The sequence below is a fragment of the Bufo gargarizans genome, chromosome 1, assembly GCF_014858855.1.
Source record: "Bufo gargarizans isolate SCDJY-AF-19 chromosome 1, ASM1485885v1, whole genome shotgun sequence".
Taxonomy (NCBI): Eukaryota; Metazoa; Chordata; class Amphibia; order Anura; family Bufonidae; genus Bufo; species Bufo gargarizans.
Window position 1 is genome coordinate 130,391,361 of NC_058080.1, and position 16,781 is coordinate 130,408,141.

Sequence of the window (16,781 nt, forward strand, 5' to 3'; positions counted from 1 at the left end):
TGATGGCTGACTGGTGCTACAAGATGATAATTCAGAGGTGGAAGTGGAGGAGGAGGCGGAGGAGGAGAAGGGGGGGTTGCAGTCACCAACATAGGTGGTGTCGGAAACCCTGATGGAAGTAGGGCCCGCAATCCTTGGCGTCGATATCACTTGTGCCATCCCAGGGTACAACACGCTCCGGGCCTCCACAACGTTCACCCTGTGTGCCGTCAGAAAAATGTAGCGCCCCTGGCCAAAAGCACTTGTCCCTGTGTCAGTCGTTAAGTGGACCTTCCCAATAACTGCTTTGGTCAGGGCACGGGTGATGTTACGGGACACATGCTGGTGTAAGGCTGGGACTGCACACTGTGAAATATATTGGTAGCTGGGGACAGAGTAACGCGGGACGGCCACCGCCATCAGGCTGCGGAAAGCCTCAGTGTCCACAAGCCTAAATGACAACATTTCCAGTGCCAGCAATTTGGAAAGGTGCGCATTTAGTGCTATGGCCTGTGGGTCTGTGGCTGGGTATTTGCGCTTGCATTCAAAGGCCTGGGGTATAGACATCTGTACGCTGCGCTGGGACTCAGAAGTGGAGCTGATGGTGCTTGCGAAGGTCCAGGTGCATGGCAGGAGGCATCCAGGCCTGCGTCTTGGACATGGGATTGGCCAGCAGGTAACACAGGGGAAGAGGAGGCAGTGGTGTGACCCGCAGACACTGATTGTGGACCCAGGCGTTCAGCCCACCTATTAGAGTGCTTTGATGCCATGTGGCGGATCATGCTGGTGGTGGTGAGGTTGCAAGTGTTCACGCCCCTGCTCATTTTGGTATCGCACAGGTTGCAAATGACAATTCTTTTATAGCCGGCACTGTCCTAAAAAAAGCAAGGGAGATTGCCGCAAGGTGGTGCTCCGGGGAACAGTTGCGGGCCTGTTTGGTGTGGCCCATCTTCTCCCTTTTGCCACCCCATTGCCTCTTCCACTGAATGTCACTGATATTTTGGATGCGCTAACGTTATACAGGAGATGTAGCACAGGTAATGTCGCGGCCACCGGCAGCAAAAAAGAATTAGACTGAATGTCACTGATATTTCGGATACGCAAACGTTATACAGGAGATGTAGCGCAGGTGATGTAAATGTCCGCAGCGGGCACCGTCTACGGAAAAAGTACACTGGATGTCACGGATATTTTTAGGCTGTGCACACGATAGACAGGAGATTTAGCGCAGCTAATGTCGCTGTCTACAGCGGCCAAACAATTGCAAGCTATTTAGTGCAGGTTGCGCTAAAAATATATATTGCTGCCAGATACAACTATAGTCTTTAAAAGGACCTTTGGGTCTATAACAAGTATAAAAACTAAAAAATTGCTATTTCAATCCCTACACTATCTGTCCCTTCTGCTCTCCCTGACTAATACTGAGCCGAACACGTGTCATCGGGTGCTATATAGCAACCGATGACGCGTTACGGCCAGCCAATCACTGTAATGCCAGCAGCCAACATGGCTACGGCATTACAGTGAATGGCAGTACTTACCTGCATGTTTATTGGCTGCGTAGCAGGCAAAAAAAGTGCGGGGAGGAGACTTCGAGCATCGCACTCGAGCACACGCGGTATTCAGCATGCTCGCCCAACACTAGTAATTAACACTTCTGAACTATGCAGTGAACTGTACATGTTATACTGTACATCAGGGCTGGATTGGCCATACACCTTACAGGTCTTACAAATTTCCAAGGGGGCCACTTAAGCTCCCATCACTGCCACTGGCTACCCGTACAGAATAAGCGATCAGTGAGAATCAGGTGCCCTGCCAGCGACATGCCCCATCCTGAATCCAACTATGTCCCACATCTCACCTCCTAAGCCCCCTGCTCCATATCTTAATCAGAGACAACTGGAGAAGGAGGACAGAAAAATGGTCGCTGTTGATGGCCAACTCGGAGGGACAGCTTTTGGGGTAATATATTGTGCCGCACTGTGGTATGTGGTATTTTGCTCTATGGAATTGCTGACACCCCTACTTTTGTTGTCCTGCCTCCTGTTAATTTAGACCCCCCTACAATATGGGGACACTTTTAGGCATTTTTTGCAAGGCCACTTTAGGTTCCCAATCCGCCCCTGCTGTTTATGTTTCCTATGCTTCCCTGAAGTCAGAAGACACAGTGCATGATAGTAAATCAAGTCATGGCAGTAAGCACCAGAATAATAAGGCTGAGTCTCTATGTAGTGGCAATAGGCCACAGTGAGGGCAACAATGTGCCATGAATCACTGTCTATTGTTTTCACTAGACCCCTGCAGTCCCTGAGATTTGTCATCTAGGATGCAGCTTTGGCATTAAATTAAAGGGGTTGTCCTTGCTTTTTCTATTGATGACCCATCAATATCAGATCGGTGGGGGTCTGATACCCGGCACCCCCGCTGATCAGCTGTATGAGGAGACGGCGGGCATGTACAGCCTCCCTTCTCTCTTCCTGCTCACTGCTGTATGTCTATGGGACAGCTGCAGCGGACAGGAAGACGGCATGTGCGCACTGTGCGCGCTGTCTCTTCATACAGCTGATAGGCGGGGGTGCTGGGTGTCAAACCCCCGCCGATCTGGTATTGATTACCTATCCTGGGGACAGGTCAACAATAGAAAAAGCCCGGACAACCCCTTTAATAGTAGGGGATTGAAAACAATGGACCACTACTATGTACTACAGAATGTGCTAAAAGAGCATTTAAAAAGAAACAAAAACAGTGGACAAACATTGCCACCATCATTAGTTATTGACAACTTTCTCCTTGTAGAAATGACAGTCTTGTGGCCTGAAACTGGTGTTTGATTCCTGAACCCATGCCGCCATACACAGCCAACTTGACTCTACCAGCAGTGTCGGACTGGGGTGCCTAGGGCCCACAAGTAAAATTCATTCTGGGGGCCCACTATACAGCTACATGGAAACATAACCTGCTCACAGAGTAGCAGGCAGTAGCAAGATGCTACAAAATGACTGAATATGGTGGGTGTCTGCAGCAACTTCGAGAAGGCAAGTCCCGGAATAAAGAGGATACTGACTGGCCTTCCACTATGCCTAGAAGTCCTCTCAGGCACCTGATACATCTACAATATAAACCGGGTAGATTGCTCAGTTATCTACCCAGTTTTTATATAAACCTAGACTGGTTCAGGTGCTGTACATTGCCTATCTATATGTAGTGCAGTATACTGTGTCATGTGCCACTTGTACAGGGGGTGGAGGACTAGGGGCCCAGCTTGCTCAGGGGCCCACCGGGAGATTCATCTGTTTCCCTGTGGGCCAGTCCAAGCCTGGTTACCAGTTTGGGTATGTTCAGAGGATACGCTTCAGCAAATCTACAGTGCTTTACACAGGACCAACAAAGTGGATGAGATTTTTTTAAATCACACTGTGAAACATTCTGCAGTGTATGTCGACCTGCGGTGCAAATTTTTAATCCTCAGCATATTAAATTATGATTATGCTGCCAGTATCCATCATGGATTATCCCTTTGTAATGCATATAGTGAATTTTGCGACATGTCCACAACAGTATTTACTGCAAACCAGCAGCGGAGATTCTGCTGCAGAAAATCTGCTACGTGTCCAAACCTTTCAGGGCACCAGTTCCCTTTTGTACTATTGAGCCTTTTAGACAAGCATAAACTGGAACAACTGGGAATTTCATTTGGTATTTAGATGGAGGAACAGTAGAAAGTGGATGTGAAGATATGAATAAGCAGGTACATGTTTTAATCCCAAACTTTTTCCTTACATCGATAAATAGATATGGGGTGGACAGAAAGGGATTCATAAATTATAAAATCATATATAAATTCATAAAAACATATCATATAAGGAGTATTCCCATCTCAGATATTCATGGAATATTTCTAGGGTATGTCACCAATGTCAGATAGGAGTGGGTCCCACTCCTATCTCCAGAATAGGCCTCCCAAAGTGAAGTAGAGCGCACTGCACAAGTGCGGCCACCCTCCATTCACCGCTATGGGACTTCCGGAAATAGCTGAGTGCTCTCTCTGGGCTATACATAGTGGGATCTCCTTCACTTCGTCGACCCCGTACTGGAGAAAGGAGCATTTCCCAGAGGTCTATACGACATTGGTGGCATATCCTAGCGTTATGCCACCAATGTCTGAGATGGGTGTAAACCTTTAACCCTGTACCCAAATGAAAGTCTCAAATAAGTCTCAAAGATGCCACAAGCTACAGGAATCATCCAGCACTGCATGGGTCCAAAAAATAGAGCATTATTCTATCAGTAATGAAAACGCACAAGAACAGCTGACACATTTTGGGCTACTATAGCCTTTCGTCATAGCACAATCACAAATGTTTAAAATGCTATCAATTTATTTCTCTTATTTATATAGCACCAACATCATAACTGAGTAATCAATAACTGAGTAATAGAGAGACTAACAGCATGAATGCGGGAACTAATAAATACACCCACGTCACCATAAGAGATCATTATTTCTGCGGTAACATGACCTTCCTACAATTTAAAAAGTAAAGCAAATAAATTAAATACGGGTGACCTGTCCTCTGAATAGCTCAACAGTATCTGATCGGTGAGGGTCACCAGGGACCCCTACTGACAGGGATGCAGCTATAGGGGGTGCAGAGATAGCAGTCGCTACCTGGCTAGGGAGCCTGAGGTGGCCCAAAGCCCCTTGTGCCACATAAGAAGACACTAGTAGTATAGAAAGTACACGCTGGTCAAGTTATACCTCTGGCTGGAGGGAAGGGGTTAGGTCAAGGATCTGGCATGGGGGGATGCTGTTTCAATTTTTGCCTCAGGCAGCACGAAGGCTATGTGCTTCCCTGCCCCTGGCTGCGAAGTACTGAGGGAAGAAGGACCCAAGTTGAACTCTTGCACCAGGGCCCATGAGCCTTGACGGCATGTTCATTGGTCAGTGGCTTAGGCGCAGCTCAGCTCAATTGAGGTGAATGGAGTTGAGCACGATACCAAGCAAAGCCGCTATACAATGTCCGGAGCTGTGCTTGGTAAGCAGAGAGAAGGCCACAGCACTACTATAAGAGCCGGTGCCTTCTCAAAAACAGCTGATCAGTGGGGGTCCCGGGTGTAGGGCCTCCATCGATCAGATACTAATGACCTACACAGAGGATCGGTCATCAGTATACAACTTAAAATTTATTTTTTTAAAACATTATGTGCTCTCATGACAGTGCTATGACACAAGGCCTTCTTAAACGGGCCCAGGATCAGGGTGAAAATTGCCCCAATGCTGGCGAACACCTAATGAAGAAGCAAGCACTCATCTGTCACACTTGTGTTTTTCATCCTGCACCTAAATTCATTGTTCAGCTGCAGCACATCGCCCATTGTAAACAGGGAAGAACTGCCCGCAATCATTAAATCTGTATGGGGGAGACTGGTCTCATGTACCGTATTTTTAGCCCTATAAGACGCACCTGCCCATAAGACACACCTAGGTTTTAGAGGGTGAAAATAGGAAAAAATATTTTGAACCAAAAGGTGTGCTTTTGGTGGGTTTTGAACCAATGGTGGTCTGCGGATGACACTATTATGGAAGATCTGTGGATGACACTGTGTTATGGGGGATCTGTGGATAATGCACTGTTATGGGGGATCTGTGGATGACACTGTTATGGTGGGATTTGTGGATGACACTGTTATGGGGGAGGAATCTGTGGATGACACATATATAGCATCATCCACAGATCCCCCCATAACAGTGTCCCTGTGTAAATACTGACCCCCAATACAGGGAGTGGAGGCAGGCAACTGATGTTGGAATGGCGGTGGGGCTCGATGCAGTCACTGTACTCTATTATACCGGGCCCCGCTCACTGCAGTCTTTATATATAAAGTGTAGACATGGGAGGTTTATTAAAGTATGGCAATCCTCTTCAGTAGTAGCGCAATCCTCTGCACTTGTACTCGCTATGAAACTCCAGCAGCAGGCAGGACGGGAGCGTAATGTCACTCACTATGTCACGCGCCTGCTCCGCCTGCTTCGTTCATAAAGTGGGAGGAGCAGGCGCGTGACGCAGTGAGTGACGTTACGCTCCCGGCCTGCCTGCTACTGGAGTTTCATAGCCCCTTTAATGCAGAATGAATTAAATATATTCTGGAATCTTCCATTTACCCAGAGTTGACATTTGAAGTCATATGAAGCACCTGACTGCATGAGGTGTCAGATCATGGGATATATAAAACAATGACTTATTTGTTGGGTTGATAATTATTTGATCTATTGCAGAGTACATATTGTGAAATATAATATAGTATGTCATATATATCTCAACGAACATCAGGAGAAATCAGTTTTGCTTTTTATCAATTTCCCCTCATTGAACATAACCCAAATCTCAATGACCTGTTGGGCCACAATACAGAATCAGTAAGAGGGCCCTCCATCTATTCTTAATTGGTTGAACGGACTTTGTGCCCCTTTAGGCACTAGAGCCCGGGTTCAACTGTTATCTTTGCTCTGGATACTTCCCTACTTCCAATACTTTCCAAGTTGACTGATAATAACCCAAGCTAAAATCGTGCACTATGCAAAAAGAGGGCACAGAGAACTGAGGTTTGACTCTAGATGGCTCTTATGGCTCTCGGGGTAACCTCTGCTCAGGAAAGTAGACTGACAGTATTACTGGTAATCATTCGTATATACTTTAAATGATATTCTTCAATACATCAAGTGCTATAAGGTACAAGTCTGTCAAATTAAGTATTAGAAATGTAAGCTTCCTGCTCCGGACCGAATAGCATGTCAAATACTTTCCCTTTCAGCGGGTACAATAAGATGGTGATGTGGCATACAAGTCATTTACATATAAACTCCAGGAAGTACGGATGGCACAGGGCAGAAGAATGGGAGGAAAATTCCCTTGAACCCTGCTACACCTGGATGGGTTATTCTTACCACATCCATGGTAACAGGTGAATTGAGTGGACATTTTTGAGGGACCTCAGACCACTTTAGATGTCAGCATGGGACATAACAACCAAACAGGGCAATAAGGCCACTTGGAAGCAATGTCAAAGGCATCTTGAACTATAAAGTATGTAATGACCACCTACTAGCTTGTATGAAAATTTAAGAATGCCCCATTATTTGAAAAGTCCTCTACAACATAAGTTCTGCATTTGAAGACAATGGGTCACATATGCTAAACGTGTCTGAGATTAAAAATGGTAGAACATATGTGCGACAAAGTTCATTAAACTGTCATGCGCTTCTATGTAGATTTGATGCATTCGCACTAAAGCCTACAATACAGATACATGTCAGCGTCGGACTGGGGTTCCCATGGCCCACCTGTAAAATTCAGCTACATGCAAATATTATCCGCTCACACAGTGGCAGGCAGCAAGAAGATGCTATAAGGCGATTGCTTATGGTGGTCCCTGCAGCAACTTTGAGAAGGCAAGATACTGTCTGGCCTGCCTAGAAGTCTTCTCAGCCTCCTGATGTGTCTAGAATAATAATTCAGGTAATTTGTTAAATAACCTCCCCAGTCTTTATATGAATATAGGCTTGTTGAGAAGCTGTATGCTGCCTATTATACTGCGTGATGTACCACTTGTGCAGGCGGTGGGAGACCAAGGGCCCACCTTGCTCAGGGTCACACCTGTACCCCTGTGGGCTAGTCTGAGCCTGTACAAGCTGTTTGTTGTGTACTCCTAGGCTGACCTGGGACAGGTTATCTGACAGCTTTTGGGTGCTGTAAAAATGGTGCCCACAAATTTAACAAAGCCTTCAACCTGAAAATTGTCAGTCATGACGGAAATATGCGTGCCACCTCAGCGCTTAGGTATGGCGAGGGCAGGTAGGAGATATTACCAGCAGCCGCCACAAATTCATCTTCATTTTCACCCATTTTCTGAAGCAAATGAAGACAAATCTGGTGCACAGACTGCCGGAGGATGCACCTAATACATGGCGAGGCGTGCACCTCATTATATATTAGCAGCGCAGGGGATATCAAAGACTGGCGCACAAAGCCTGAGTCTTTATAAACCTTCCTCTTAGTGTCTAGAGATTTCTGTCCAAAATTATTAAGTGCACTCATACTATAACATCAAGGATCCGAATGTGAAGATGACGTGTTGCTAGCTGTCAGTATAGCCCTGTGTAAACATATGGCACCAGTGTCCCGTGCTATATACTGGTGCATGATATGAGGAAGGGGTCGTAAAAGCAATAAAATATTTCCAATGGATGATATAAAACTCTTGCAAAACATCCTGTTTTTTTTCACCATTCACAAATCAATTGCTAAAAAGTAATAGTTAACTCCCTGAGCATAGCGTGGCGGGTCAAGCGCTGCCTGCATGTTCCCTGATGATCTGTAATAAACACGCTTTGCTGAAGTTTAACACTCACCTGGTTTTATGGGCTTCTGCAGAGGCCAAGTGGCTCCCCTGTCCTGTGCAGTAAACCTGCGCTCTGGAGACGTCTCTGTGTGACTCCAAAAACTACTGCATCTCCTGCTTTCCTGAGCAGGATCTCGGAGCACCTCCTGTTGTTGATAGCAACCAAACCCTCTAGCCTGAACGCTCAGTCTTCACCTTCTCTTACTTTTTTTCTTTTCCCTCTGAGAGCTGGAAAAAAAAAAAATGCACAGCAAAAAAAAAAATCTCAATTAGCAGGTTGCCACTAATCTCAAATCCTCGCTGCCCAAATGCTGCACATTCCAATAATTTAAAAAGGGTCTCAGAAGGACATTTTAATACAAAAAAAGCCTGACTAGACGGAAATCATTAGAGGTATGTGATCCCTCCTGAGGCATGCCGAATGCCCACTCTGCTTTACTTAAGGAAAAGCGGATAAAGTTGTATTCGGAGTCAAGCGCTGGAGCTTGGCTGGAGCAGTCTTATCAGTTTCACTCTGTGAAAAGCCTGTCTCTTGCTGGTTTACTCCCTGCCCTTAAACTCACCAAACCAGAATCTTACTCCCAACTAACACAAGCAGCTTCCCGCACATCCAAACTGAAATTTTATCCTGTTCAGTGAGCCCTTACTGGCCATGGGCCAGTACAGCATTCCTCTCCAGATACCTTTACTACAAAGGAAGAACTGCTTTGAATGTGTTCATGTAGGTTTCACGAATGGTGAGGGAGTTCCACCTTTCCCTATCTGTGAGGAGGCACGGTCTACGTTTCATACGAAAGACAGTTTTGTTCAGCTTTGCTATGTTTTCTTTTTTTTTTAAGGCACCTGTTTCATTTCTCCTTTTTTTTAGGATTTATCTGATCCCAATCTGTGGAGCAGTATCATGCTTACACAGCAGAAGCTCCAGCCATGTGGATGGATGGGTGGGGGGGATTGCAACCACTGACAATACCATGGGGTGTAACGCCCTGTCACCCGCTCCGCTCTGTGCCCTCTCCGTCACAGATGCAGCGATTTATAGATTGCATTCAAAATGGAAAGAAGGTAGAGAAAACAGGAGGCCAAACCTGTTCTACCACTGCCAAGCCTACTTTTAACCGTGCCCAGATCTACCGAGTGAAATGCTGTTTTTACTTCCCCCAACACAATAGGGGCACAAGATACATATAAACGGTTAAGCGAATGACAAAGCTCATCGCCTGCTTGGCTAAAACACACAGACTCGGTTTATAGTAAACAGTCAGTTAACAGTAAGGGAATAGATAAGAAGGCAAAAAAATAATAATCAGAATTTCTGATTACAGGCCTAACCCTGACCTTAGATCACTCCACTGTCTGTGTTTTAATTCACAGAATGATAAACGGGGCTAATATAGACATAATAAAGACAGAATGAAAGAATGCAAATAATATAAAATATGAACTTAAAAGGGCACATCCATCAGAAAGGGATACATTTCTAAAGGGGCTTTCCAAGTGTTTTTTTTTTACTGATGACCTATTCTATGGCTAGATCGTCAGTATCTGATCAGTAGGGGTCCGACACCCGGGACCCCGCCAATTGGCTGTTTCAGAAGGCAGCGGCACTCACAGTAGCGCCACAACCTTCTCTAGCTTTTCCTAGGCCATGTGACTTCACATTCATCAGTCACATGACCTAGGAATAGCTCAGCCATTGAAGTGAATGGGGCTGAGCTGCCATGCCAAGCACAACCACTACACAATGTACAGCGCTGTGCTTGGTAAGTAGAGAGAAGGCCGCAGTGCTACTGCAAGCACCAATGCCTTCTCAAACAGTTGATCTCAGGGGGTCTTGGGTGTCGGACCCCCACCAATCAGATACTGATGACCTATCCAGAAGATAGGTCATCAGTAAAAAAACACTTGGAAAGCTCCTTTAAAAACCAAATACATAGGACTTTTTTTAAGATTCTTTGCGTTTTTTGATTTTTGGCAGGATTAGGCCATTGAAAATTAAATCTAAAATATTGTCATTCTGTATCGGGCAGCACAAATTATAAGAACAGCATAGATGGGTAACCAATCAGCAGTCCTCTAACTGAGTAACACCCCCTCCTCCCTCTCTGGTCAGAGTGAATGGTCTGACTGAGAAAGCCAAGCAAAACAGAAGGAAGTTAAAAAGAAAAGACAGGAAGTAAAATACGTAGAGTAACTTAAAAAAATATATCCAGAAAACCATCAATTTTTTTTTTTATGAAAAAACAAACTGGTAATATGTAATAAAAACTTTTTGATAGATGTACCCCTGTAAAGACAAGAAAAACTCCAGCACTTAGTGGGCCTCATTTATTAAAACTGCCTAAGGTTACTTTCACACTGGCGTTTTGGCTTTCCGTTTGTGAGATCCATTCAGGGCTCTCACAAGCGGTCTAAAACTGATCAGTTTTTCCCTAATGCATTCTGAATGGAAAAGGATCCGCTCAGAATGCATCAGTTTGCCTCAGTTTGCCTCCGTTCCGTCTCCATTTTGCTTTGTAGGCGGACACCAAAACGCTGCTTGCATCGTTTTGGTGTCCGTCTGATGAAACTGAGCCAAACGTATGTAAGTCAATGTAAGTCAATGGGGACGGATCAGTTTTCTATGACACAATCTGGCACAATATAAAACGGATCCGTCCTCCATTGATTTTCAATGGTGTTCAAGACGGATCCGTTTTGGCTATGTTAAAGATAATACAAACGGATCCGTTCTGAACGAATGCAGACGTTTATATTATCTGAACGGATCCGTCTGTGCAGATCCAAGACGGATCCGCACCAAACGTGAGTGTGAAAGTAGCCTAAGAGTAAAACTGTCTTAGTTGTCCATAGCAACCAATCAGAGCTCAGCTTTCATTTTTTCCACTCCGGGACATAAGGCCAGCTCACGGACCGTATGTCTCGGAGGGCATACGGTTGTGTGCAAGGGCCCTCAGTGGCACAAAAAAATGTATTTGCCGTTGTGTGGTAAAGTGAGAAAATTACAGCCCTTTTTTGGCATGTATTAGTGGCAAAAAAATATATATTTGTCGTTCAGCGGTGCAGTTATATGTTCTAAAGCCCTTTTTGGCATGTATTAGTGGCAAAAAAAATATATTATTTGTAGTTCTGCAGTGCAGTTACATGTTCGAAGGCCTTTTGTGGCGTGTATAAGTGGAAAAAAGTAAGGGCCTATTTGCCGTTCAGCGGTGCAGTTATATGTTCTAAAGCCCTCTTTGGCGTGTATTAGTGGCAAAAAAAATATATATTATTTGACGTTCTGCGGTGCAGTTATATGTTTTAAAGCCTTTTGTGGTGTGTATAAGTGGAAAAATGCAAGGGCCTATTTGCCGTTCAGCGGTGCAGTTATATGTTCTAAAGCCTTTTGTGGCATGTATAAGTGGAAAAAAGTAAGGGCCTATTTGCCGTTCAGCCATGCAGTTATATGTTCTAAAGCCCTTTTTGGCGTGTATTAGTGGCAAAAAAATATATATTATTTGCCGTTATGCTGTTCAGTTATATGTTCTAAAGCCTTTTGTGGCGTGTATAAGTGGAAAAAAGTAGGGGCCTATTTGCCGTTCAGCGGTGAGGTTATATGTTCTAAAGCCTTTTGTGGCGTGTATAAGTGGAAAAAAATAAGGGCCTATTTGCCATTCAGCGGTGCAGTTATATGTTCCAAAGCCTTCTTTGGCGTGTATTAGTGGGGGAAAAAAAGGGCTTATTAGCCGTTGTGTGATGAAGTGAGAAAATTACAGACTTTTTTGGGGTGTTTTAATTTCCTTTTTATTTATTTATTTGATCTAACAGTATGTCAGACAGAGAAGTGGCAGGTACTGCACAGGGGAGTGGCAGAGGCCAAAATTTTTCTGGCTTAGGAACAGGTCGCAACAGAGTAAGGGGGTGTGGCAGCAGGAGTTGCAGCGAGAGGCCTGAGCTCCCGGTGTCATCTAGCGGTCGTGTCTTAACCAGCAACCCAGCGGTTCTTGAATGTTTGACTCGGTCATCAGACATCAGACACCCCCAGCCAAGAGTCGGTGAGTTTGTCAGACACAACCCTTAGTTGGCATGGCCCGGGAGCAGGCCATGTGCCCTCACCTGTCCTCAACCTGCCTCTGTCCTTTTCTGTTCCCTCAGCCAGACAAGTATTATATGCTGTGGGCTCAGCTCCACTATACAGCGAGGATGAGCTACTAGAGGACAGTCAGCAGCTACTGGCCAGCCAAGATGTGAAGGAGACATCCGCCGCTTCCTCCGGTAGGCAGGCAAGTAGTGATTTGGAGAGTGGCATGAGAGCTGGTGTTGTAAGCGGTCAGGTTCCTGACCCAGAGACAGTTGAGGAGGACATCAGTGACGTGCAGACAGTACTCGATGATGATGTAGCTGATCGCACTTGGGAGCCAGGTGAATTAGGGGCTTCATCATCATCGGGAGAAGAGGGTGGCAGCTTGCCTGTGAGGGAGCGGCAGAGCCAGCAAGTTGTTAGTGTGGCCGGGAGTCAGCAGGGTGGCAGCAGTGAGATGTCAGGAGCCAAACTGGCCCCTGGTAGACCACACGCTTCGCAGGAGCCTACCTGCCCAGGAAGTAGAGTTGCATGGATTCACGGAGGCAGCGGTGGTAGCAGTCAGTCAGTGCATAGTGTTGGGGGTAAAATCACCTACTCGGTGGTGCGGCAGATTTTTGTTAAGCCGCCGGAGGAGGTGAACATGGCCATATGCAGAATCTGTGAGCAGAAGGTGAAGCGTGGCCAGGGTGCCAATGTTAACACCACGGCCCGGCGTCAACATATGCAGCGTCACCATAAAGTGGCCTGGGAGAACTGTGGCTCCTATGTGGTGGTACAGCCTGCCGCAGCAACCGCTGCATCACCCACTGGCATGCACCCGATTTCAGGCAGTCAAGGCTCCACCACTTCAGCTGAAGGGAGCTGTCTGTCCTTTCCATCATCTGCTAGTCCTGATGCTCCTGTTCCTCCTCCTACTCCTCATCAGTTATTTTGTCAGCAATTGATCACCGAAGCGATTGCCAAGAGAGAACAGTATGCGTGCACTCATCCAATGGCACAGAAGCTGAATGTGCTCCGGGCCAAGTTGCTGGTGCTGCAGTCCCTTCCTTTCCAAGTGGTGGACTCTGCACCTTTCAGACAACTGATGGCTTATGCCGAGCCGAGGTGGAGAGTCCCAAGCCGTTATTTATTTGCCAAAAAGGCAGTACCAGCCCTGCATACGTATGTAGAACAGAAGGTGGGCCAGTCCTTGAGCCTGTCGGTGTCTGCCAAAGTGCAAGGCAGCGCCGACTTGTTGAGCTGTAACTACGGTCAGGGACAATACATGTCCTTTATGGCCCACTGGGTGAATGTGGTTCCTGCACAGCCACACCAGCAACTTGACGAGGTGATGCCGCTTCTGCCTCCATGTTCTCACGCCGTTGGTCCTGCCACAATGTCCGCCTCTGCCTCCTCATCCTCCACTGTGTCCTCAGTTTCCACTGCAGGGACAATTCACAGTGCCCCTCCAGCATACCAGGGCAAGGCAGTGTCACGCTGTTCTGAACCTCATTTGCCTGGGCGAACGGAGTCACACAGGGGAGGAACTACTCCGTATCCTTCATCAAGAAATCGAATCCTGGCTTTCTCCACAACAACTCAAAATCAGAACCATGGTGACCGACAACGGGAAGAACATGGTGTCGGCACTGGTGTTCAATCTGGTTGTCAAGTGGTTCCTGAAGTCCTCCACCCATCTGAAAGACATCCTTAAAATGGCCAGGAAACTTTGCATGCACTTCAGCCACTCGCACACCGCAAAGCACACCCTCCTTGAGCTGCAGCGGCAGAATGGCATCCCCCAACATAGGCTGATTTGCGACATTTCGACCCGTTGGAATTCCACCCTCCATATGTTGGACCGACTTTACGAACAAAGAAAGGCCATAAACGATTTCTTGATGATCCAAGCGGACAGGAGTACTCCCCTGTGTAACTTCGATGTCAGCCAGTAGCAGCTCATGCGTGACACCTGCCGCTTGCTCAGGCCCTTTGAGGAGGCCACATTATTTGTCAGTTGCCAGGACTATGGGATGAACAACGTCATTCCACTGCTTCATGTCCTGGAGCAGATGCTGGTAAATCTGGCTGGTCAGAGGACAGGAGACGTGGCGCCTTGATCTCACGGCCACATGAGCCCTGTGGGGGTTGAACTGGAGGAGGAGGACATTGGAGCACAAGCAATGTGTAGCGAAATAGGTGGTTTTTATACACAGGTGACAGGAGATGAGGAGCAGGAGCAGCCAGAGGAGCTACAGGGCCATGAGAAGGATGAGGCAGAGGACCCAGACACACCGTGGCAGTATGCAGTGGAGATGGAGGCAGGGAGTCCCTCCGAGTCACTTGCACAAATGGCCTGATGCATGCTCACTTGCTTGCGTAGTGACAGCCGAATTGTCAGCATTCGGCAGAGGGATGACTTCTGGCTCTCCACCTGGTTGGACCCTCGCTACCGGTCCAAAATGGGGGCCTTTTTTACACCCGCTGAGAGGGAGGATTAACTGAACTACTATAGAGACATCCTATGTAGTCAGTTGGCCGCTGCCCAGCCAGTAGTGTGGCATCAGAGCGGGTGTTTAGTGCGGCGGGGGCCATAGTTACCCCAAGAAAAACTCGCCTGTCCACCCAAAATGTGGAGATACTGATATTTGTCAAGATGAATCAGGCATGGATCAGCCAGGATTTCCACCCACCAATGTCTGATGCATCAGACTAGATCATCCACACCAACAGTTTCTTCTGGCTACCTGCCTCAGCTACAATTCTGATGCTGCCACCCACCTGATGCCACACATCGGATGTCAAGTGCTCCTTATTTCACTCACCATCTTCAGCTGGTGTTGGTATTGCCACCCACCTCCCCACTCTGTCAGCAGGTCACTCTGTGGTCTCCTGATGCTGCTGCCACCTCACCACTCAGGTCTCCTGATGCTGCTGCTGCCACCTCCACACTGTCATTGTGCCACCTTGTAGCCTCCTCCTGCTGCTGCCACCTCCACACTGTCATTGTGCCACCCTGTGGCCTCCTCCTGCTGCTGCTGCTGCTGCCACCTCCACACCCTGTCATTGTGCCACTCTGTGGCCTCCTGATGCTGCTGCTGCCACCTCTACACTTTCATTGTGCCACCCTGTGGCCTCCTCCTGATGCTGCTGCCGCCACCTCCACACTGTCATTGTGCCACTCTGTGGCCTCCTGATGCTGCTTCCACCTCACCACTATGTCATAGGGCCACTTTGTGGACTTATCATGCTGTTCCCACCCTCCCCACTTCATGACTGGGACACTATTTTGCCTTTTGGCCTGGCTGGCATCATCATTTATTTGACCCTTCTTCTGATCTGTCAGAAGGAAGGAAAAATGAGATGCAAAATGGATCCTGTCTATGTAACAGCTGTAAGGCCTACATGACATAGTCCCTATTTTGCATCAGAATTGGCTTATGATTTGGTAGCCAAAAGCAGGAGTTGGTACAAAACACAGAAGACATGCAAATATTCCATTTACGTGTCATCTCTGTTTTGGATCCACTCCTGTTTTTTTGGCTTTAGCAATAATGATGGATTACTGACCAAATGCTGACCGGATGCTCCACAGACAGGATCAGTTTTTTGGGGGTTATTGTTCTGACGGATCAGAGGAAGGGCAAAATAATCAGTGACATCAACACAAACTTACTGCTGACACCCTCTCCACTCTGTCGGGGGGCTCTACTTATATAAGCATTTAATAGAACAGGTTCTGTAGAAATCTATGTGGAATCAGTGAATTAGTGTAAAAGGAGTGCGCTCGCTCATTCACGCTATAGTAGGATCTTGGGCCTCTGCACGGATCTTTATACCTGGCACTAACATTGACACTTGAGTTATTTGGTCAGTTTTGGCCCTGTAACTGCCCAAATAAGTGAAGTGTTCAGTGATTCGAAGAGCGACGCCTGTCATCTACATGTCATACTGACTCACAGTATTGTTTCACTACCACAGCAGACTCCTAAGCGTGTTACTGCAAGGCACAGTGTTCTACACCACTATAAAGGCTCTCTGCCGCCAGGAAATAGCAGTTTTTTAACGCGAGTCACCACAAATAAATTCGTCTCGAACCAATTTTTTTCGGAAAATTCGGCGAACCGGCCGAATCTAATTCGCTCATCTCTAGTTTCTATGGGTGACTAAGACAGTTAGGTAGACTCTTAGGCAGTTTTGATAAATGAGGCTAGGGTTGCCAGCTTTTCCAATAACATATACCGGCCAAGTTAAGCCGGTGGCATAACACGGGGTGTTGAGTTGCTGTCATACTGTGGCTCCCAGTAATATTAATACCTCCGTTAGTACCCCCCAAAAATATGAATGCCCCTATTAGTGC

The 16,781-nt window shown here is 46.8% G+C and overlaps 1 protein-coding gene across 2 annotated transcripts in view; it reads right to left on the bottom strand.

The window, feature by feature from the left end:
- Positions 1-9,068, bottom strand: part of RBM47 (RNA binding motif protein 47) — a 147,969-nt gene extending 138,901 nt beyond the window's left edge. The window contains exons 1-2 of one of the 2 annotated variants that reach the window (XM_044298524.1): positions 8,946-9,068; positions 8,393-8,610 (exon numbers count right to left, since the gene is read on the bottom strand). The gene's annotated coding sequence lies outside the window, so the exon portion shown is untranslated. Of the gene's footprint in view, positions 1-8,392; positions 8,923-8,945 lie in introns of those variants that run through there. The other variant, XM_044298541.1, reaches the window with a different exon arrangement.
- Positions 9,069-16,781: the final 7,713 nt, after the last annotated feature.